The sequence below is a fragment of the Ictidomys tridecemlineatus genome, chromosome 10, assembly GCF_052094955.1.
Source record: "Ictidomys tridecemlineatus isolate mIctTri1 chromosome 10, mIctTri1.hap1, whole genome shotgun sequence".
Classification (NCBI taxonomy): domain Eukaryota; kingdom Metazoa; phylum Chordata; class Mammalia; order Rodentia; family Sciuridae; genus Ictidomys; species Ictidomys tridecemlineatus.
The window spans coordinates 124,627,400-124,650,346 of NC_135486.1; the positions used below are offsets into that span (position 1 = coordinate 124,627,400).

The window sequence follows — 22,947 nt, forward strand, 5'->3', positions numbered from 1 at the left end:
CTTTATAATCCTACTCCTTGCCTCATTTGAATGTCTTCTCCCCCCAAAAAAGGGTTCAGCACATGCTCTTTACTCTCTTTCCATGGACGCCTAAAGTCAGAGGAGCCATCACAGGACCCAAAGAGAAAGGTACCTCTCTGTCTCTGTGTGATTATTTCGTGCCAGACCAGTTCACTTGGAGTGACCTGAGGTGTTTAGTCGTGGAGCACGACACAAGATCTTGCACAGCTGAAACCTCTTGTGTTTCTGTTTGAGGCACCATTCTGCTCATGGCTTAGAGGTGAATCTTGCTGAATTTAGCTCTGATATTTGGTTGGGATCCTTAAGCATTTGGGTTTATTTTGTTTCTGTTTTTCTCCCTTGGAGTAAGGTCTCTCTGGAATTTTTTGGTTATCAGATTTTTACTTTTCCTTGATGAAACTCTTCTGGGCTTCTATACCTGTTCTTATAGTTTATCTGCTTGTCTAGGGTTTTGAATGTTGTTCATCTATAAAAGTCTAAACTGAATGGACAAGTGTGTGGCCCTGGATGTCTAAGGGCATTACAAATGTTCAATCTCTGGTGATCAAACACTATTTGTCTAAGAAGCTGGGGGGATTGTTAGGAAGAACTTGACAGAGGTAACATCATTTTGAAACATATCCTCCATCTTAGAATGAAAATCACTTCATGGTCCTCTGACTCAACCTGACCTAAACCCAAAACAATTGTAATCTAAGACTGAAATTCTGAAAAACACCTGGTTCCCTATGATGTCCAACACCACAAGGAAGCAGTCCCCCAGCAATGGGCAAAAAGTCCCTCTTCACTCACTCCCCTATATCTATTGTAGGCTGTAAGTGGGTCTTAGTCTCCATTGGGCCCCCATCTGCAGGTTTGTCCTGAATAAACCTGTGTTACCATTGAGTCACATCTCTTCTCTTCTTTCTTTATTTCCTTCATTCAGTTTGTTTCTTGCAGGGATGTTAACTGCTCCAGGATTGAGCAACTAATTAGCATCTCACAATCTGATTTGTTTTCAGAGTTAACAGGAGAAATCTCTCCATCAACCAAAGGTCAATAAGACTGTCCTGCAACCAGCCCAGTTCAAAAAGTATTCTCAGACTAGTAGTGTCCTTTGGATAAATTATTCCAAGTTTGTTCTTCCACAGTTTTGGAAACTAAGAAAAATCTTAGTTCTTAGTTTTGTCTGTGTCCCTGCAAACTGCTTTGTTTCATTTCTTCTGCCAAGAATCAGGAAGTTTCTCTGGCCATGATCAGTGATGATCAGTCTTTGACCATATCCTGGAGACCCACAGTTGCATGAGCACTGTCCTTATGGGTCTTTGTCTCAACTAGAACTGGGCCAAAGATCTTCTCCCTGCCTATTTTCTGATTACTACACTAATTTGTACCCTTAAAATTTCACCAGGAACAATTTGGAACTGCAGTGGCTTTGGGGGGAACTTTTGATAAGAACAGGATTGTTGATTTGGGAGGTATCTTAAAATCAGAAGGGAAGAAATGCTCATGAGGAGATTGTTTTGTTTGTCAAAAATCAGGATACAGCCAGGTGTGGTAGCATATGCCTATAATCTCAACAGCTAAGGCAGGAGGATTGCAAATTGGAGGTTAATTTAGTGAGACCCTCAGTAACTTAGTGAGATCTTATCTCAAAAAGTAAAAAAGGACATGAGATGTAGCTTAGTGGTAGAACATCCCCTGGATCATTTGTTCCACAGTATACAATTAAAAACAAAGAAAATCAGTCAGGTACAGGACACATGCTTGTAATTTCAGTGATTTGAGAGGCTGAGGCAGAATGATTGCAAGTTTGAGACCAGCCTCAGCAATTTAACAAGACCCTATTTCAAGATAAAAAATAAAAAGGTCTTGGAATGTTGCTTAGTGATAAATTATTATATAATTATTGAAGTTTATCAAAACTCTCATAAATCCAAACTTTTGCCACTGACCTTGATGGCAATAAGATCAATTCCCCCTGAGACCCACAAGTTATCTCCTTCTGAGTTAATAACAGATTGCCCCATGAATTTAGAAATTCCTTCCAATCCTTGTTCAATGCTGTTATAAATTTATATGAGTAATTACTTCAGGGAACTACCACAAAACCTCCAGATTTATCACCAATAAGTACCAGCTACATTTCCAAAACACCCACTTAAGCAGCTCTGTGTGATCTGAAACCTGCAGATTTGGTCTTTTTGGAAAATAACTGGGGAAAAAACTGCCCTTGAACCACTAGAAAAAGTACCTTAACAGGCAACTGATACTCCATGTTTTATTGGATTTGTGTTTTCCAACTGAGAAAACATACATAACTTTCTCCCATTGAAGACAGCAGAAACTTTTTCTTTTACTTATATTGCCTAGTATATATTTAATGCTTTAATTAAAATTTTTAAAGTATTATTTTCCTTATCTTCATCCTGTTACTTTTTTCTTTCTTTCTTTCTTTCTTTTTCTTTTTCTTTTTCTTTTTTTTTTGGGGGGGGTATCAGGGATTGAACCCAGGGGTACTTAACCACTGAACCACATCCCAGCTCTTTTTATTTTTTATTTAGAGTCAGTGTCTTCCTAAGTTGCTTATGGCCTCACTAAATTGCTGAGGCTAGTTTTGAACTTCCTATCCTCCTGCCTCAGCCTCCCAAAGTGCTGGGATTACAGGACTGCACCACCATGCCCAACTATTCGGTTAATTTTGACTCCTATGGTCTTTTGATATTTAAGACCAAAACCAAACAAACAACAACAACAACAACAAACTGGTATGTATTTTTTCAGACCTTTCTACTTCTCAGAATTCAACTGAATGTTGGATCTGTTGCCCTACCCCATGATCTAATCCTATTGACAACAGTCTTACAGCTTTAAACACTTCAGGGGGTAGATTTCCTTCTACAGATATTTTCTCATCTAAAATGTTCTTTACATATTAATTCCAAACTTTCGTCTTATAAAAATTGAACCTGAATAAAATGTTCAGATTCTGTTGAGGTCATTAATAATCTATTGGTAAAACCTAATCCATCAGGAATGGGGACTAAATTTGGGGCTATCCTCACTACAATAGTTTGTTCTCTTCTGAGAAACTCCAATCTACTTTGTAGGAACTGTGTGGCTTTACTCTAGAAATCTGTCCATCTCAAAAACTGAAAATCAGGCAGCTCCTTTTGTCAATAGTGATGCTTAGACTCCTAATTCAAACTATGCCCCAAAAGGAAAAAAAAAAAAAAAAAACTACTCAAAAAAATTTCAGGAGGGATAGTTGAGTCCCTTTATCATGCACATTGTCTGCACTGTGTTTCTCAGAGTAGAGATAACACAATTAGAAAAGGTGATCCCAAACTTGTCTCTAACCCCAGCAGACATCACAAGTGATACAACTTTAGCCTGATAACTAAATTCAAATTGAAATTCATTAACCAAGGGGAAATCTATATTAAATATTCCTTGTCAAATCTATTTAAATACTACAGATCAGGTAGAATGGTCTGTGCTAAAAGAAAAAGTTACTTGGATCTCTAAAAAAGATGAGCTGGATTTGTTTAGACATGTTCTCATTGCCTGGGTTTGATAATGGGTCTCTTGCAAGGATCCATAACCATTTGAGGGATGTGATACTAGGGATTGAACCCAGGGGCACTCTCCTACTGAGCTACATCCCCAGTCCTTTTTATTTATTTATTTATTTATTTTTGAGACAAGCTAAGTTGCTGAGTCTGGCCTCAAGCTTGCAATTCTCTTGCCTCCACCTCCAAGAGTTGCTGGGATTAACAGGCAAGTGTCAGTGTTCCTGGATCATAACCATTTTTGTTTCTCATCATTGCCCGTGATAGAGTTGGTTGATATATTCTGTCCAGAGTCTTAAATGCTACCGTGCAATCATTCTCATGTCAGAGGATTCAAGAACTCATCCTGCAATAAATGGAGAAGGAGACACTAAACTTAATCCAACTAAAGATATTTTCTTTCCAATCTCCTGGTAGGCAAAGCCTTGTCAATGGTAAAGAGCTGGATAATAAAATCCTAGAGCCTCAATCCATTTGCCTTGGCCAAGTGGGGAGAATGGGCAAGAGAAAGCAGACCCTAGGAGCCCAGATCTAGCCTGGCACTATCATCCAGGCCTTGGTGTTGAAGGTACTACAACGACACTAGGTTGTTGTTTTCTCTTATTGAACATACACGATTTTATGGAATACCAGTATCACATAGACAAGGTCACACTGTGACTGCCATGGTTCAAGACAACTCTGTACTCAAGTCTGAACGCAGACAAAACCAAGAACCTTATCCAAACTATTTAGTCTTGCTCTTTTCCTCCCACCTTTTAGATAGGAATTATCCAGATAACCCATCATAGAATTATCCCAGCTTCCCAACAGCATTCTAAGCAGAGCAAAGGCCCTTCTCTTGAATTCTTCCCAGAAACTTAACACAACATAAATCCTAGAGTAAGTCATTTTCAGCACCCTCTTATGGAGTCACCTCACAGTTTCTCAGATTGTTTGGTTTCCCTCATTGTAATAAATCAATAAACCCAACTTTATTTAGTTTTAGGTGTGTTCTTGGTGGCCTTTGACAAGAGGGTATTAACACTGGAAATTGGATTTTTCAGCTGGGAGTGGTGGCACATGCTCGTAATCCCAGTGGCTCAGGAGGCTGAGGGAGGAGGATCATGAGTTCCAAGCCAGCCTCAGCAACTTAGTGAGAACCTGTCTCAAACTTAAAAAAAAGCAGGGGGTGGCTGGGGATGTGATTCAGCAGGTAAGCACCCCTGTGTTCAATTCCTGGTACCAAACAAGAAAAGGAATTGGATTTCTTTTTTCAGTGAAAGTTATATATTCAAAACGAGTTTTAAACATTCTGGGCAAAACAGGTCTATGGGTTGGATTTAGCTTGAGAGCTACCAGTTGGCAACTTTTTGATTGGATGGCCTCCCTTCTGGATATAAAAATGTATACTGTTATGAACAATCAGAGGCAATTAAGCACCTAGGTTGAACCAGGGATAGAGTACATACTTCTACATGTACTATTTATTTAATGTTCTTTCCTTCTAAGTCATTCAAAACTCTCTCTAAACTCTGTTCATGCTGTGCTATTTGCAAGGTTTCCTGCTGCAAATTTGATTGTAAATGAGGTCAAAACCCCCATTTTACAGGAGATGCTGATGTATACCCATTCCCTTCTCACTGTGAGCCTGTAGCCATGGGAACTGTGATCAAGTACACAATAACTCCTCCATGAGCAAATCCTCAGGGAACAAAGTTCATTTGAATGCTGCTGGCCTGACCATAGAGCAATCTGGGGGACTCTCTGAGCTTCTCAGCACTGGGCCACCTCCTGGCTTTAAGCTGGCTCCGGAGGAGGAGAAAGTGGAACTCTCTCAGGTATGGGCTTCTTACTGGGAGCTGGGATTTTGGCCAAGCAAAGGAAAACTGTGGGGAAAATTCCCTTAGGATTGTTTCCCTGAGATGAAAGCAGGAGAGAGGCCTTGGGTAGCCGGTCTCTGAAGGCTTCACTGGTTCTGTGAGGGTGTGACTCAAGCCTAGAATATAGAATGAATTCCAGTATGCTTGGCTAGAATATCCTTAGGGACCCCTGCAGCCCCAGAATCAGGAGCAAGGGACCCCATTGGATGATGGCTGCTTTGGCCTGTGAAGATAGGAGGGAACAGGAAAAGCTTTAGACTCCCCTCTAACTCATCTCCTTTTCTGCATCCCTGACACTTCCCACACAATATGTCTTTCACTCTGTTCTCCCAAAAGCCACACCCTGGGAACTTTGCCTTCCTCTGACTGCCTCAGTTGAGTCTTGGGAAACCTGAGGCCCATACACCCCTGCCTTTCCCCTTTCCTCTGTTCTGTGAGCCAAGATGCCTCCCTTACTTTCCCAACCTGACAATGCTGTGTCCCTGGGACTGGAGCTAGTTCTGACCCTTGCCATCCTAAAGTCCCCTGGCTAAATGCTAGCCCACCATTTTCCTGTGCTCATGGAATCTATGCCAGGCTTTGTTGTAGAAGAAACTGATAACTTAGAGCCACCCAGGGATTCTCTGACTGCCTCTGACATACTATGTGGAACTTTTTTTGGAGTCAGGGGGAGTGCCAGGTATTGAACTCTGGGGCGCTCAACCATGGAACTTCATCCCCAGCCCTATTTTGTATTTTATTTAGAGACAGGGTCTCACTGAGTTGCTTAGAGCCTTACTTTTGCTGAGGCTGGCTTTGAACTCACGATCCTCCTGCCTCAGCCTCCCCAGCTGCTGGGATTACAGGCGTGCGCCACCACACCGGGTTTATATTAATCTTAACAACATCCTTTCTTATGCCGCTTTGGACACAGCCCTGTAGGCCATGGCCACATGTGTCATGGAGTGAATCAGATTCAAAGTCTGGGCCTCTAGTCTCAGACATGTCCCCTTTCCCACCTAACCATACTCCTGAGATCCTGCTTGCCTCTCTGGCCAAGCTGCCCATTTAGAAAGTGATGGCCAAAAAAAGAGATAGAAAGATGAGAGATGGACAGGGAGAGGGACAGGGAGACAGAAAACACAGAGGCTGCTACAGATTTGACATTTTTCTATCAGTCAGTCCCCTAAATCATAATGGAGTGCTGAATCTCTTTTTTTCGATTCCTGTCCAATAAGCTATTTTTTAAAATTAATTTTTGGAAGTAGCTGGACACAATACCTTTATTTTTTTTAAAGAGTGAGAGAGAGGGAGAGAGAGAATTTTAATGTTTTATTATTATTATTTTTTTTTTAGTATTTGGAGGACACAACATCTTTGCCTGTATGTGGTGCTGAGGATCGAACCCGGGCCGTACGCATGCCAGGCGAGCGCGTTACCGCTTGAGCCACATCCCCAGCCCCAATACCTTTATTTTGTTTATTTATTTTTATGTGGTGCTGGGGATCGAACCCAGGGCCTCGCACATGCTAGACGAGAGCTCTACCACTAAGCCACGATCCCAGCCCCCAATAAGCTCTTTGTTGTTGTTGTTGTTGTTGTTGTTGTCATTGTTTTTGGTACTGGAGATAAAACCCAGAGATGCTTTGCCACTGAGTCACATCCCCTGCCATTTTTATTTTTTGAGACCAGACCTCGCTAAGTTGTGAGGCCAGCTTTGAACTTGCCTGCGCCACTAGGATTATAGGTGTAAACCTCCACACCCAGGTCACTTGTTATTTCTTTAAAATTTTAAATTATTATTGAAAGGTAATACAAGTTTAAAACAAAACAAAGCAAAACAAAACTCAAGCAGTGTACAGTAAAGTTTTCCCCCACCTTGGACCCTGACACTCCAATTCTCCCCTCTAGAAGCAACCACTGTTCAGAGTTTCTTGTTTCTTTTCAAAACATCCTATGCACATAGAAGCATGTATGTATTTAATCCCTTTGTAAAACACAAATAGCAGCATACTTTGTTTCCCTACATTATATTGTTTCCACTTGATATATCTTTGATCTTATTTGTACATGTAGATGTGTCTCATCCTATTTAGCAGTTGTATAGTATTCTCTTATGGATGTGTCATAATTTGTTTAAAACCCCAGTGGCAAGATGATTAGGTTGTTTCTGGTCTGTATTGTCAGCTTTTTGTCACTGTGAACAAAATACCTACAGAACAACTTGGAGGAGAAGTAGTTTATTTTGAGCTCAGAGTTTTAGAGGTTTAGTCCATGGTTGGCTGATTTCATAGCTCTGAGCCTGAGGTCAGGTGGAGCATCATGGCAGAAAAGCATAGAAGAGGAAAACTGCTTACCTCTTGGTAGCCAGGAAAAGGGGGTGGGGAGAATCCAGGGTGCCAAGATAAGAGCATGTCCCCAGTGATGCACCTCCTCCAGCCACACCCCATCTGCCTACAGTTACCAACCCGTTGGTCTATTCAAACTAGGATGGACTGATTAGGTCACAGCTCTCATAATCTAATCATTTGACCTCTGAACACTCCTGCATTAACACAGGAGCTTCAGGGGGAGGGAGACACTTCATATCCAAACCATAACATGGTCTAGGATAAACAAGGCTGCAATTAATATCTTTGTAATACTTCTTGGAACACATAAAGAAGTTTGTCAGATAAACACATAGAAGTAGAATTGCTAGGTCAAAGATTATGCTCCACTAGATAGTTATTTTTACTTTGTCCTTCACTGAGTTGAGATCATTTTATGCTCCCATAGACACTTATGAGTGGGCCTGTTTTCCCATATCCTCCCCAATAAGTATTATTTCCAGACTTTTAATCTTGGTGTCACTTATTCATCGAACTCATTGTACTTATGTTAAGAAATGCAGAAATGAATCAGACAGGTCTGACTTTGCTCTTGTAATAATAATAATAATAAAGCCACTGATTTCTGGATATATTTTCAAGGTATAGCTGTAAAAATGGAAGCGGGATGAAAGAGAAAGAGAGGAATTAAGAATGACCTCAAGAATTCCTGCTTCTGAGCTTCTGATAAAATGGAGTTATCAGTATTGAGAAAGGAATACTGAAGAAATGGGAATTTTTAGGGGGACAGATCAAGAATTCAGTTTTGGATCTGTTAAGTTTCAGAAGTCTATTAGACATCTAAAGTGGAGATGTCAAGTAACTAGTGAAATATATGAATCTGGTGTTTGAAACTAGAGGTATAAATTCAGCACGTGGATGATGAGTAGGAGTTTGTCAGGGTGGGGAGCAACTTAGGTGAAGGAAGCCGTTGAGCACAGCCACAGGAATTGAAAACAGCAGCTTGTCTTTGAGGAACATAAGTGTCCGGCTCTCATTGGAGCTTGAAGTGCAAGAAGGATCACAGCAATGTGGCTGCTGCTGCAGAGGTAAGTAAACAGGAGCAGGACCTCTGGGGGCCTCATGGAGCAAACCAGGAAACCAGCCTGACCTTGAAAGTGGTGGGCAATGAATGATCAAACTGATATTTTGGAATGATCATTCTGCCTCTGAGAGAAGCAGTTCAGGGAAATAAATTTGGAGATAGTTTCAACAGTCCAAGCAACAGGCATGTTGGGGGCGCTGTGCAAAGGTAACGGCAGCAGAAAAAGAGAGAAAAGACTAGGCTGGGAATACCTGTATGGCAGGACAGATATTTCAGTGACAGATTGGGAACAAGGAGCTGAGGAATCAAGAGCGGTGAGGATGATTGCTAGGTTTTTATTTTGTTTTATTTTTGTACCTGGAATTGAACATAACACATAACCACTAAGCCATATCCCCAGCCCTTTTTTGTATTTTATTTAGAGACAGGGTCTCGCTGAGCTGCTTAGGGCCTTGCTAAATTGCTGAGACTGGCTTTGAACTTGTGATCCTCTTGCCTCAATCTCCTGAGTCACTGGGATTACAGGTGTATGCCACTGCACCCTGCTGATTCCTAGGGTTTTTTGTTTTTGTTTTTGTTTTTGGTACTGGAGATTCAACTTAGGGGTGCTTGACCACTGAGCCACATCCCCAGCCCTATTTTGTATTTTATTTAGAGACAGGGTCTCCCTGAGCTGCTTAGCACCTAGCTTTTGCTGAGGCTGGCTTTGAACTGGCGATCCTCTTGTCCCACAAACTGCTGGCATTACCTGCATGTGCCATGTGCCCAGCCTGATTCCTAGGTTTTTGGCTTTTGAGAGTCCAAATGATGCAGCTGTCCAACACAAGGGACAGAGGATGCAGAAGGTGAGCTCTTATAAGTTGGAGACAGAACATGAGCTCATTATAAGTCCAATTTTGGGTATCTGAGTTGGAGATGACTGAGGAGCTGCCCACCATGTAGGTGGAAATTGCATATATTGGCCAAAAATTTGTGCTTGTGATGTTGGATTAGTATTAGACCTTAGTTGCTAGTTAAAGTTATTAGAAAGGAATCTGGTTTCTCCTTTCCTCTCTGTCACCAAATCCTTTTGGCTCTGCCTCCACAATGTCTTATTTCACCCACTTGTCTCTTAACTCCACTATGATGCCCCTGTCTTTAGCTTGCCCTGTCTTCCCTGCATCCTAAGAATCATTCCTAACTGATCTCCCATCTCCTACTCTGGTACCCTTTTAGACTGTTTTTCAATTAGAAGCTGAGCGAGCTTTTAAAAATGCATATTTTTTAAAAAAAATTAAATTAGTTAAATATCTTATATCATTTTCCTCCTTAAAAATCTCCCTTGGCAGTCAGGTATGGCACATACCTATAATCCCACCATCTCTAGAGGCTGAGGCAGGAGGATTCCAATTTTGAGGTCAGCCTTAGCAATTTAGCAAGACCCTATCTCAAAATAAAAAATAAAAAATGCTGGGGATGTAGATCAGTGGTAGAATGTCCCTGGGTTCAGTTCTTCATTCAAAACACAAATAAGCAAACCTCCTTCACACAGCAAACATACCCACACCTTTAGGAATCAGCTCACATGTCACCTTCACAAAGAAACCTTCCTTGCTGGCTCAATCCTGAGAGTGGGGTAGAGCGTTACCTAGGGGCACATAACCACTAAGCCACATCTCCAGCCCTTTTTATTTTTTTTTATTTTGAGACTGAGTCTTGTAAGTTGCTTAGAGCCTTGCTAAGTTGTTGAGGCTGGCTTTGAACTTGGGATCCTCCTGCCTCAGCTTCCCCAGTTGCTAGGATTGCAGGCCTGAGCCACTGGGCTCAACTGAGGCAGTCAGTAACTTTTAAGGTTGGTCTTGAAGAGAGAGTGTAAAAAGCAGAAGTAAGTAAGAGCATCCCATGAAGAGAACCTAGTGCTACCCCAAAATATGGAGGTGTAGAATTTGTAGAATTGCAAGACATTTATGTAACTGGAGTGAAAAATGAGAGACGATGCAGGAAGTCCAGGCCAGGTTCTGAAGGATCTTGTCTGTATCCAAAGTTGGGACTTTCTCTTGAAGTCAGCAGAGGTCTTTAGGCACAGCAGCAGAATCTCGAGGTTACTCATTTGGGAAATGAAACCAGTAGGTAATGTGGAGGATGCATTGAAGGGAGGAGAACCTGGAGGCAGTGAGGATAGGAGGCAGCTGCAGTGGTTCTGATGTGAGCTAATAAGAACTTTAAGTAAGCAATGGCAGTAGAAATGGAGGGAGGGTGGATGATTTCAGAGATAATTTGATGATGGATGGGATGTGTGGGAGAAGGACAGAGGGTGGAGTCAAGGCTGACTCAGAAATTTCTTGCTTGGGAGATGGCAATACTGTTACCTAAGATGGAGATATGATAAGAGGAGAATATTTAAGAGAAAGTCATAAACTCAGCTAGGTGGTGGCCCATGCCTATAATCCCAGAAGCTCAGGAGGCTGAGGCAGGGGGATCATGAGTTCAAAGCTAGCCTCAGCAACTTAGTGAGGCCCTAAGCAACTCAGTGAGACCCTGTCTCTAGATAAAATATAAAAAATGGGCTGGGGATGTGTCTCAGTGGTTCAGTGCCCCTGGGTTCAAACGCCAGTACCAAAAAAAAAAAAAAGTTATAAGCTCAATATTTTAAGCAAGTTTAGTAAATTACACATAACATGCAACTTACCATTTTACCCATTTTAAATAGGCACCAAATGACAGAATTTAATGGCAGTAAGTACATTCATAGTGTTGTGTAATTGCCTCTATCTAGTTCTAAAACATTTCCATTACCTCAAAAGAAACCCCAACCCTATTAAGCAGCCATTTCCTGTTCCCTTCTCTGATTATAGTTTTGCCTATTCTGGATATTTCATTTAAATAGAATCATACAATATGTGACTCCTTGTGTCTGGCTTCTTTCACTTAGAATAATGTTTTAGAGGTTCATCTACACAGGATGCATCAGGATTTCATTCTTTTTCCATGTCCCCATGTTTTTTTATTGTGGTAAAATATGTACATAAAATTTATCACTTGCAACCATTTTTAAGTATGTGGTTCATTGACAATACATATGTATATATTGTTATACAACCTTCACCACTATCAATCTCCAGATGTTTTTCATTTTCCCAAATTGAAACTCCATACCCACTAAACACTAACTTCCCATTCCCCTCCTTCTAACCCCCTAAAAGTGCCATTCTGGTTTTTTATTCTGAGATTGACTCCTCTAGGTACACCATGGAAGTGGGATCATAAAGCATTTGTCTTTTCCTGATTGACATATCTCATTAAATAGTGTTCAGAAGAGCCGGGCGCGGTAGCTCATGCCTGTAATCCCAGCAGCTTGGGAGGCTGAGATAGGAGGATCTCAAGTTCAAAGCCAGCTTCAGGGAAAGTGAGGCGCTAAGCATCTCAGTGAAACCCTGTCTCTAAATAAAATACAAAATAGGGCTGGGGGTGTGACTCAGTGGTTGAGGGCCCCTGAGTTCAATTCTCATATCTAAAATAATAATAATAATTTAAAAAAATAATAATGTTCAGGTTAATTCATATGATAGCATGTGCCAGAATATCCTTTCTTTTTAAAGCTGAACAATATTTCATTGTTTGTATACAACACATTTTGTTTATCCATTCATCTGGTGACAGACACATGGACTATTTCCACCATTTGACTATTGTGAATAGAGTTTCTGTAAACATTAATGTACATGTTTTTTATTTGAACACCTGTTTTCAAATTCTGGGAGCCTATGCTTAGGAGTGAAATTGCTGGATCATATGATATTTCCATATTTAATTTATCGAAGAACTGCCAAACTCTTTTCTCATAGCACCTGTAACATTTTACATTCCCGTCAGTCATATATGAATGCACCAATTTCTCCATTTCTTTGCGAACACCTGTTGTTTTCCTTTAAAAAATTAATTATGGCCATCCTAGTGAGTATCAAGTATCATCTCATTGTGCTTTTGACTGACATTTCCCTAAGGACTAATGATGTTGAACTTTTAAAATATGATTGTTGGCATTTGTATATCTTTTTGGAGAAATGTTTATTCAGACCCTTTTCCCATTTTTACATTGGGTTATGGAGTTGTCAGAGTTATTTATATTTTCTAGATACAGACACTTTATAAGACATACGATTTAAAATATTTTCTCCCATTTGGGGGTTGTCTTTTTATTCATTGCTGGTATTCTTTGAAGCACATTTATTTCGAGGTGCTGGAAATTAAACCCAGATCTCATGCATGCCAGGAAAGTTCTTTATCTCTAGCCCACAAAAAAAATTTTGTTTTATTTTGATAAAATTCAATTGGTCTAAAAAATTTTTTTTAGTCGTAGATGGACACAATACCTTTATTTTGTTTATTTAGTTTGTTTATGTGGTGCTGGAGATTGAACCCAGTGCCTCACGAGTGCTAGGCAAGGGCTCTACCACTGAGACACAACCCCAGCCCCAATTTGTCTATTTTTATTTTTATTGCCTATGCCTGCTTCATATCCATGAAATCATCACCAAATACAGTATTATGAATATTTGCTCTTATGTGTTTTCTTCTAGGAGTTTCACAGTTTTAACATTTAAGTTTAGATCTCTGACCTTTGAGTTTTTTTTTTTTTCCGGGGGTGGGGGTGGGTACCAGGGATGGAACTCAGGGGCACTCAACCACTGAGCCACATCCCCAGCCCTATTTTGTATAATATTTAGAGACAGGGTCTCACTGAGTTGCTTAGTGCCTCACTTTTGCTGAGGCCAGCTTTGAACTCGCAATTCTCCTGTCTCAGCCTCCCTAGCCGCTGGGATTACAGCTCCCAGCTAAGTTGATTTTTTTATGTGAGTTAAATTTGGAGTTTGGTACTCATGTGATCTATCCTCATTATTTGGCATTCTTCCCCTACCACCATTTGTTGAAAAGATGAATCCTTTCCCCATTGAGTGGTCTTGACACCTTTGTTGAAGATCAAGTAACCATACAAATAAGGGTTTATTTCTGGGTTCTCTATTCTATTCCATTGATTTATCTGTCTATCCTTGTGTAAGGACCAGACTGTATCTTTGAAAAAGTAAAATTTGAAATCAGTAAAGTGAGTCCTCCAACATTTTTTCTCTTTCAAAATTGTTTTGACTACACTGGATCCCATGCAATGCTGTATGAATTTTAGGATGGATTTTTCAATTTCTTTTAAAAGTCACCATTGGAAGATTGAGGATATAACTCAGTGGCAGAGCACTTGCCTAGCATGTGCAAGGCTTTGGGGTTGATCCCAAGCACTGCAAAACCAAACCAAACCAAATAAAAAATACAAACCAGTATTGGGATTTGATACAAATTTGCATTGAATCTGTAGCTCACTTTGGGTAGTACTTACCAATATTGAGTCTTCTAATCCATGAACATGGATATCTTTCCTTTTTTAGGTCTTTTAAAAATTCTTGGGGCTGGGGATATGGCTTAAGCGATAGCACGCTTGCCTGGCATGCATGCGGCCTGGGTTTGATCCTCAGCACCACATACAAATAAAGATATTGTGTCTGCCGAAAACTAAAATAAATAAATAAATAAATGTTAAAAAATTCTTTCTCTCTTTAAAAAAAATTCTTAGTATACATGTTTTTGGCCATCTTGGTTAAATTTCTTCCTTCTTATTTTATTCTTTTGATGCTACTGCAAATTGAATTATTTTAAAAAGTCCCCTTTTAGCTGTTTATTGTAAATACATAGAAATACAGCTGATTTTTGTGTGATGATTTTATGTCCTGCAACTTTGCTGAATTTATTAGTTCTAAATTTATTTTGTAGATTTGTGATTTTTCTTCATGTGATCATGTTACCTGTGAAAAGAGATAATTTTACTACTCCCTTTCCAATTTGTCAGACTGTTATTTTTTCTTCTTGACTGACTGTTTTGGCTAGAGATTCCAGTATTATGTCATATAGAAGTGGAAAGAGCAGACACTTTATCTTGTTCCTGATCTTAAGGACAAAGCTTTCAGTCTTCACTATTAGATATTATGTTAGCTATGTATTTTTTTAAACCTATCTATGGCCTTTATTTTTCCGGAGAAGTTCTCTTTCACTTCTAGTTTATTGAGTACTTTTTATCATGAAGAGGTGTTGGTTTTGTCAAAGATGTCTCTGCATTTGTTGAAATGCTCATGGGTTTGTTCTCCTTCATTCTATTAATTTGATGTATTATAAGAATCAATGTTAGGGTGCTGGGTGGTGGTTCAGTGCCTAGCATGTGTAAGGTATTGGATTCAATTCTCAGCACCACATATAAATAAATGAAATAAAGGTCCATTGACAACTAAAAAATATTTTTAAAAAGTTAATTTTTGTATGTTGAATCGTTCTTAGATAAATCCCAGTTGGTCTTGGTTTGCAATCCTTTTAATACGCTGCTGGATTTTGTTAGCTAGTATATTGCTCAGGATTTTTGTATCTATGTTCATAATTCTGTAGTTTCTGTTTTTTCCTGTGATGTCTTTATCTTTGATATCAGGGTAATGATGGCCTCATAGAATGAGCTAAGAAGTATCCTCTCTTTTTTTCTCTCTCTTTTTTTTAAGGGGGGGGGTATCAGAGATTGAATTCAGGGGCACTAAACCACTGAGCCACATCCCCAGACCTACCTATTGTTGTTGGGTAGAGTGTTCTCTAGAGTTGCTTAGCACCTCTCCCTTACTGAGGCTGGCTTTGAACTCATGATCCTCCTGTCTCAGCCTCTCAAGCTGCTGGGATTACAGATATGTGCCATCCCACCTGGCTCTTTTTCTCTTTTTGAAGAGTTTATGAAAGATTGGGTAATTCTTCCTTAAGTGTTTGGTAGAATTCACCAATAAAAACGTTTTGTGTAGGGAAGCTTCTTTTTAAATTATTATTACTAATGTAATTTCTTGTTATAAGATGGTTCAAAATTTTTTTATTTCTTCTTGATTCAATGTTGGTATTTTATGTATTTCCAGACATAGATACTTATTCTTTCATCCAGGTTATCTAATTTGTTTTCGTACAATAGTTCATAATATTCTCTGATAAAATTTTATTTCTGTAAGGTCAGGAGTAATGTCCGTCCCTTGTTTCTGATTTTTGCAACTTGAGTTTTCTCTCTCTCTCTGTCAATCTAGCTAAAGGTTTGTAAATTTTCTTAGTATTTTCAAAGAATCAACTATGATTTTGTTGGTTTTCTACTCTTTCTATTCTCTGTTTATCCCTACAATTCATTTTTTCCTTTTATTTACTAAATTTATAATATAGTTTTATATATAAATTCATATATAGTTTATTCATTTTTTAGTTTCTTCTGGTGTTATTAATTTTTCTTTTTAAATGTAGATGTTTACATCTATAAATACCCCTCTGGGCACTGCTTTCTCTTCATCCTTTATATTTTTGTATGTGACTTTTTTCATTTTAATTTGTCTCAAAGTATTTGCTAATATCCCTGTGATTTCTTCTTTGAATCGTTTGTTGTTTAAGAGTTTGGTATTTAATTTCCACTTTGTGAATTTTCCAGTTTTTTGTCTAGTTATTGATTTCTAGTTTTACACCATTGTGGTTGGAGAATATACTTTGTATTTTTCTAATCTTTTAAATTTGAGATTTGATTTATGCCTCTTTTAACGGTCTTTCCTGGAGACTCTTCCTTTGTATTTGAGAAGAATGTATTTTGCTAATGTTGAGTAGAATGTTCTCTAAAATCCTAGGTCTAATTGGTTTATAGCATTGTTCAAATCCCTTATTTCCTCGTTGATCTTCTTTCTAGTTGTTCTATCCATTACTGAAGGTGAAGTATAGAAGTTTCCAAATTTTATTGCAGAACTGTCTCTCCCTTCAATTGTGTCAATTTTTGCTTCCTCTATTTTGGAGCTTTGTGCAAATGTTTATAATTCGTCATCTTGATGAAGTGACCCTTTCAAAAACATATGATATTCTTCTTTTGTACACCCCCCCCCCATTTTTAAACACTTGCGATCAAACACAGGACTTTATACTTACTAAGCAAGCATTCTACAAGAGCTATATCCCCAGCCCTTCTAATTTCATTTTGAGACAGAGCCTCACTAAGTAGTCCAGGCTAGCCTAGAACTTGTTATTCTCCTACCTTGGCTTCCTGAGTAGTGGGGATTACAGGTATATGCCACTGTGTCTGGCTACTCTTTGAACAATTTTTTACTTAAAATCTATTTTGTCTGATATTAGCATAGGCTCCCCTGCTCTCTTTTGGATACAGTTTTCATGCAGCATTTTTTTCTATCCATTTACTTTAATTTTCTTTGTTTCTTTGAATCTAAAGTGAGTCTCTTCTAAACAGCGTATTGATGAATCCTGTCTTCTTTTGTTTTTGAGTCATTCTGATATTTTTGCCTTTTCTGTGTGCTTGTTTTGTTTGTTTGTGTTGGGGATTGAACCTCAACATGTTAGGCAAGCACTCTACCACATTCTAACACTGAGCTACATACACAGTCATACATTTTGAGATGAGATCTTACTAAATTGCCCAGTCTGTCCTGGAATTCATGATCCTTCTGCTTTAGCCTTCTGAGTAGTCGGTATTATAGACATGTACCACTAGAACTAGTTAATCTCTGCCTTTAAATTTTTTTTTTAGTTGTAGATGGACATAATACCTTTATTTTTATTTATTTATTTTTATATGGTGCTGAGGATCAAACCTAGTGCCTCACATTTGTGAGACAAGCGCTCTGCCACTGAGCCACAACCCCAGCCCAAAACTCTGCCATTTAATAGGAGAGTTTAATCCATTTACATTTAAAGCAATTATTGATAAGGATTCATTTGACCATTTTGTTGTTTTCTGTGAAACTCATATCCTTTTTTTCCCTAAATTCAACCATTATGTCCTTCTTTTGTGTTTGTTTTTTATAGTGTACATTTTTATTCTCTTATTTCCTTTTTGTATACTTTATAATTGATTTCTTAGCTGTTAATTATAGAATTACAATTGACAAATTAAAATAACCTAGTTTAAATTACTATCAATATAGCTTAAATACTATTCAAAAACTGTCCTCCTGTGGCACATACTTGTCATCCCAGCAACACAGGAGGCTGAGGCAGGAAGATCGCAAGTTTGAGGTCAGTCTGGACAACTTAACAAGACCCTGCCTCAAAATGAAAAATAAAAAGAGCTGAGGATACAGCTCAGTGTGGAATAACCCTATGCTCAATTCCCACTAGTGAAAAAAACATCCAATTCTCCTCCTATATAGCTCTATCCTTCATCCTTTATATTGTTATTGTCATAAATTACTTCTTTATACACTGTGTGCCCAAGAACATAGACATAATTATTTTATATGTGGAAGAAAAGAGATATTACAAACACAAAAATACAAAGATTCTGGCTTTTATATTTACCTATATAGTTGTCTTTTTTTTTTTTTTTCCTGCTACTAGGGATGAAGCCAGTAGTGCTCACTGAGATACAGTTCCTTTTATTTTTTTATTTTGAGACAGGATCTGGCTATGTTGCCCAGGCTGCCTTGATCCTGTGATCTTCCTGTCTCAGTCTCCCAAATTGCTGGGATTATAGGTGTGTACCACCAAGGCCAACTACCTATGTGTTAGTTTTCATTCAACACCCACCACCTTCCCACCCCCCACCCCGTCTTTGAGTTACTTATCTAGTGTGCTTTCACATCACTTGAAGGACTTCCTTTAACATTCCCTGGAGGGCATATTTACAAGTGACACACTCCCTTGTTAATATCTTAATTCCTCTTTCCTTCTTGAAGGACAGTTTTTCCAAATACAGAATTCATGATTGACAGTTTCTTTCTGCACATTCAAGTATGTCACCTCATTGTCACTTTTCTGGTGAGAAATTGGCCACTAATCTTATTGAGGATCCTTTGTACATTAGAAGTTGCTTCTTCTTCTTCTTCTTTTTTTTTTTTTCTGCTTTCAAGATTCTCTGTTTAGCTTTGACTTTTGATGATTTAATTATAATGTATCTCAGTGTGGACCTCTTGGCTTTACCCTAGTTGGAGTTAAGTTTATCGGCTGTGTGAGTTCATATTTTGTTTGTTTGTTTGTTTGTTTTCTAAATCAAATTTGGGGAGTTTTCAAATATGATTTCTTCAGATTGTCAATCTCTCTCCTTTCCTGCTAAGATGCCAATTATGATAATATTGGTATGATTTATGATGTCTAGCAAGTCTCTCAGGCTCTGCTAATTTTTCTTCATTCTTTTTCCTTTCTAGTCCTAAGATTGGGTAATTTCATTTCATTTGACCTATCTCCAAGTTCACTGCTTCTTTTATAGGTCTGCTATTGAATATATCTTGTTCATTTTTCATTTTCTTACATTAATCCTGTTTTTTATTTTATGTATTTCCTGATATTTTTATATCTTGGAGCCTTGGTGATCTGGGACAGGCAATTCCTAGAAATGATAAATGACCCATCTGCAAGTGTGCCTTTCATATGCGAAACAAATGGTCCAAAACCCATACTCCAAACCAATTCCTTTATTGAACTTTTACATTCTAAGGCACAATACCCCTGTAATAGTCACACCCTGGCTAGATAACAGACAATTTGGGACAGTCCCTAATCCCATGAGCATGCTGAAATTATTCAAATTTGCCAGTCCTAAACCTGTTTATCCCAGTTTGCCTAGTCCTTCCCATGGAAACTACACTAGATGCTGGGTGTGGTGATGCATAGCTGTAATCCCAGTGACTCAGGAGGCTGAGGCAAGAGGATCACAAGTTTGAGACCAGCCTCAGCAACTTGGTGACGCCATAGGAATTAGTGAGACCCTATTTCAAAATAAAAAGGGGTTGGGGCTGTAGCCCAGTGGTTAAGCACCCCTGGGTTCAATCCCTAATACCAAGAAAGAAAAGAAAGAAAGAAAGAAAGAAAGAAAGGAAGGAAGGAAGGAAGGAAGGAAGGAAGGAAGGAAGGAAGGAAGGATATAATAAAGAAAGAACATAATAAAGGCTTTTGCCCACATTGTCTTCCTCTTTCCTCTGCCTCATGAATGACCTGAGAACTTTCCCTATGTGCTCCTGCATGGTATTTGGTGCCTCCTGTTAAGGATCACTTGATCCCAGGAGTTTGATACCCTCCTGGGCAACATACTTATTCCTTCTTCTTCTTTTATTTTTTAGCAGTGCTGAGGATTGAACCCAAGGTCTCAGACACGTTAGGCAATCACTCTACCACTGTTACAGTCCCAGCCCTAGTTCTTCCTTCCTGACAGTCATTTCCATGTCTGTATATCTTAACTGATTAAAACAAATCTTATATAAATCTTATATGTATTTTGAATATCAGTCATTGTATTTTTTAGTTCCAAAATTTCTATTTGGTTCCTTTTTATAACTTTTTTCTACTGATATTCTATATTTGTTTTGACACTCTTCTCTTGGTTTCCCTGAGTTCTTTGTCTATGATTTCCTTTAGTTCTTTGAGCACATTATAAACAGTTGACTTGAAGTCTTTGTCTAGTAAGCCCCAAATCTCTGCTTCCTCAGGTACAGTTTCTACTTATTTTTTTTTCTTGTATTCTTCCTGTATACTTCCTATTTTCCTCCCCAAACAGAATATTTTGAATATTATGAGGTGGGGAGAAAGAGAGAGAGGGAGGACGGGAGGGTTGAGGAGAGGGACATGTGGGAGAGGAAAGGACAAGGATTTTATCTATCTATATTAGGGATTGAACCCAGGGATGCTTAACCACCAAATCATATCCCCAGACCTTTTTAATATTTTATTAGAGACAGACTCTCACTAAGTTGCTTAGGGCCTCACTAAGTTGCTGAGGCTGGGTTTGAACTTGTGATCCTCTCGTCTCAGCCTCCCTAGGCACTAGGATTACAGAGCGCACCACCATACCTGGCTATTTTCTAAAATTTTTGAGACAGGGTCTTGCTGAGTTGCTTAGGGCCTTGCTAAGTGGCTGTGGCTTTCTTTGAACTCATAATCCTCTTGCCTCAGCCTCCCAAGGTATGTGCCACCATACCTGGCTACATCCCATCTTTTTTCACCAGGTTTTTTTGGCAGTTCTAGGGAGAAATAGGCTATAAAAAGCCTCCACTCTGATTTAAAATTTTTTTTTTAATTGTAGATAGACACATTCTTTTTTAATTTTATTATTTTTATACGGTGCTTAGGATCGAACTCAGTGCCTCACACATGCTAGGGAAGTGCTCTAGCCCAGAGCCACAATCCCAGCCCCTCTACTCCGACTTTTGCACTATTTTCAACCACATGAAATCGGGTGTCTCTACGACACAAAGTTAGCTCTTGAGGCTAACTATTATGCTTGCCATTGGATCCCCCAGCACACAGGGACCCTCCAAAATGATTTGTTAAATAAATGGAGCTTTTCAGTAGCCATTTAAAAATATTAACCTTTAACCTTGACCTTGGCCTCAGTGTATGGCCACATTCTTAGCCCTTTTAAATTTTTTATGTAAAGACAGGGTCTCCCTGAATTGCTTAGGGCCTCACTAAGTTGCTGAGGCTGGCTTTGAACTTGTGATCCTCCTGCCTCAGCCTCCCAAGCTGCTGGGGTTACAGGTGTGTGCCACCATACCTGAGGAGAAAGCAAAATTCTAACTCCTACCTGCCTCCTGAGCTTAATGACAGGCCCTGTGTGCCCTTCCAGACCCTCTTTCTCCTTCTCCATAACATATGCATATTATTCTTTTTTCCCATTTAATATGTATATTTTGGAGATCTATCCACATTAGCAAAGATTTATATCTAGTTTATTGATCTCCTTTATAATACACAAAGAATACAGAGTGAAGTAAAAAAGGGAAGAGGCTTTTAACAAAAAGACCTGACCTCATTTTTACATTTCACAATACAAATAAAACTGCACTTTTCCTTTCTAATTTATCTCCTCCCCAAACTATTCTCTGTCTGATAAGAATGGGGAGCAAGTCTTTGTTGTCATGCTGTTAGAAAACTTCCCGAATCATAACCCTGTGAACTCCTAGTGAAGGAGAATACGTAATATAAAGAGGGTCCCCTTGCAGGGCACGGTGACCCACACTTGTAATCCCAGAGACTCTGGAGGCTGAAGCAGTTAGATCACAAGTTCTAGGACAGCCTGGGCAATTTCATAAGACCCACCCTTAAAACAGAGAAGGACTGGGTGCACACTTCCAATTTCCAACAAAAATTGGAACAATGCAGAAAAGATTATCATGGCCCCTAGGCAAGAATGACAGGCAAATCCATGAAAGATTCCATATTAAAAATAAAGAAAAAAAGGAGGTTGGACTAGGATGTATCTCAGTGGTAAAGTTTCCCTGGATTTATTTATAAATAAATAAATAAGCTCCCCTCCCTCCATTGCTGTCTGATCATCATTCCTGGCTAAGTGGGCACCATCATGGGACAAGCAGGAGGTCTCATCATTTGGAGGACAGGCATCAGTGGCATGTGACTCCCATGCATGCCTTCATTCCAGGAGCAGGTTCCATAAGCATCATCCCAGGAAGAGGAGGGCCCATCACTTACATCATGACAGGGTCTTCCATGTGGGGTGCTGGCATCTTACCAGGCTGAGGAGGACTGGTGGGAGGTGGGATCTGCCAAAGGAATTGCAGAGAAGGGAGTAGGAGAACGCTTCCTTGTTGTTGAATACAGCCGTTGCTGCATCAATCAGGCTCTGAGCCTACTCTTCCACCCATTTCTTTTTCTTTTCCGTACTGGGGATTGAACTCAGGGGCACTAAACCACTAAACTCAATTCCCAGCCCTTTTTATTTTTAATTTTGGAACATGGTCTTTCTAAGTTGCTTAGGACCTTGGTAAGTTTCTGAGGCTGGCTTTGAACTTGTGATCCTCCTACCTCAGTCTCTCCAACCACTGGGATTACAGGTCTGCACCACCATGCCCAGCTTCCTCCATTCATTTCTGATAGGAGTCTTTCATATTCTCTTGTGTTTCCTATCATTGTCATGTTTCTTTCTCACAGAAGAGCATCATGGGTGAGGGATATATCACAGTAGTTGCAATAAAACTTGGGCCTGTTCTCTACAGACCATTGGCCACTTGGTTCTGTGCTTCCTGGAAAATCTGAACCTAGATTTTATATTAAACATATTACCTGTACACAAATATTATAGAAACTAA

General features: G+C 39.3%; 1 protein-coding gene and 1 non-coding gene across 2 annotated transcripts in view; both read left to right on the forward strand.

Moving 5' to 3' along the window:
- Positions 1–5,284: 5,284 nt before the first annotated feature.
- The window catches only part of Tmem219 (transmembrane protein 219), a 41,031-nt gene continuing 23,368 nt past the window's right edge, over positions 5,285–22,947 (forward strand). Inside the window, exon 1 of the mRNA XM_040278699.2 lies at positions 5,285–5,392. The gene's annotated coding sequence lies outside the window, so the exon portion shown is untranslated. The remainder of the gene's footprint in view (positions 5,393–22,947) is intronic.
- Positions 21,965–22,066, forward strand: LOC120887784 (U6 spliceosomal RNA). Its single transcript, XR_005731108.2, has one exon. It is a non-coding gene; the product is annotated as a U6 spliceosomal RNA (small nuclear RNA).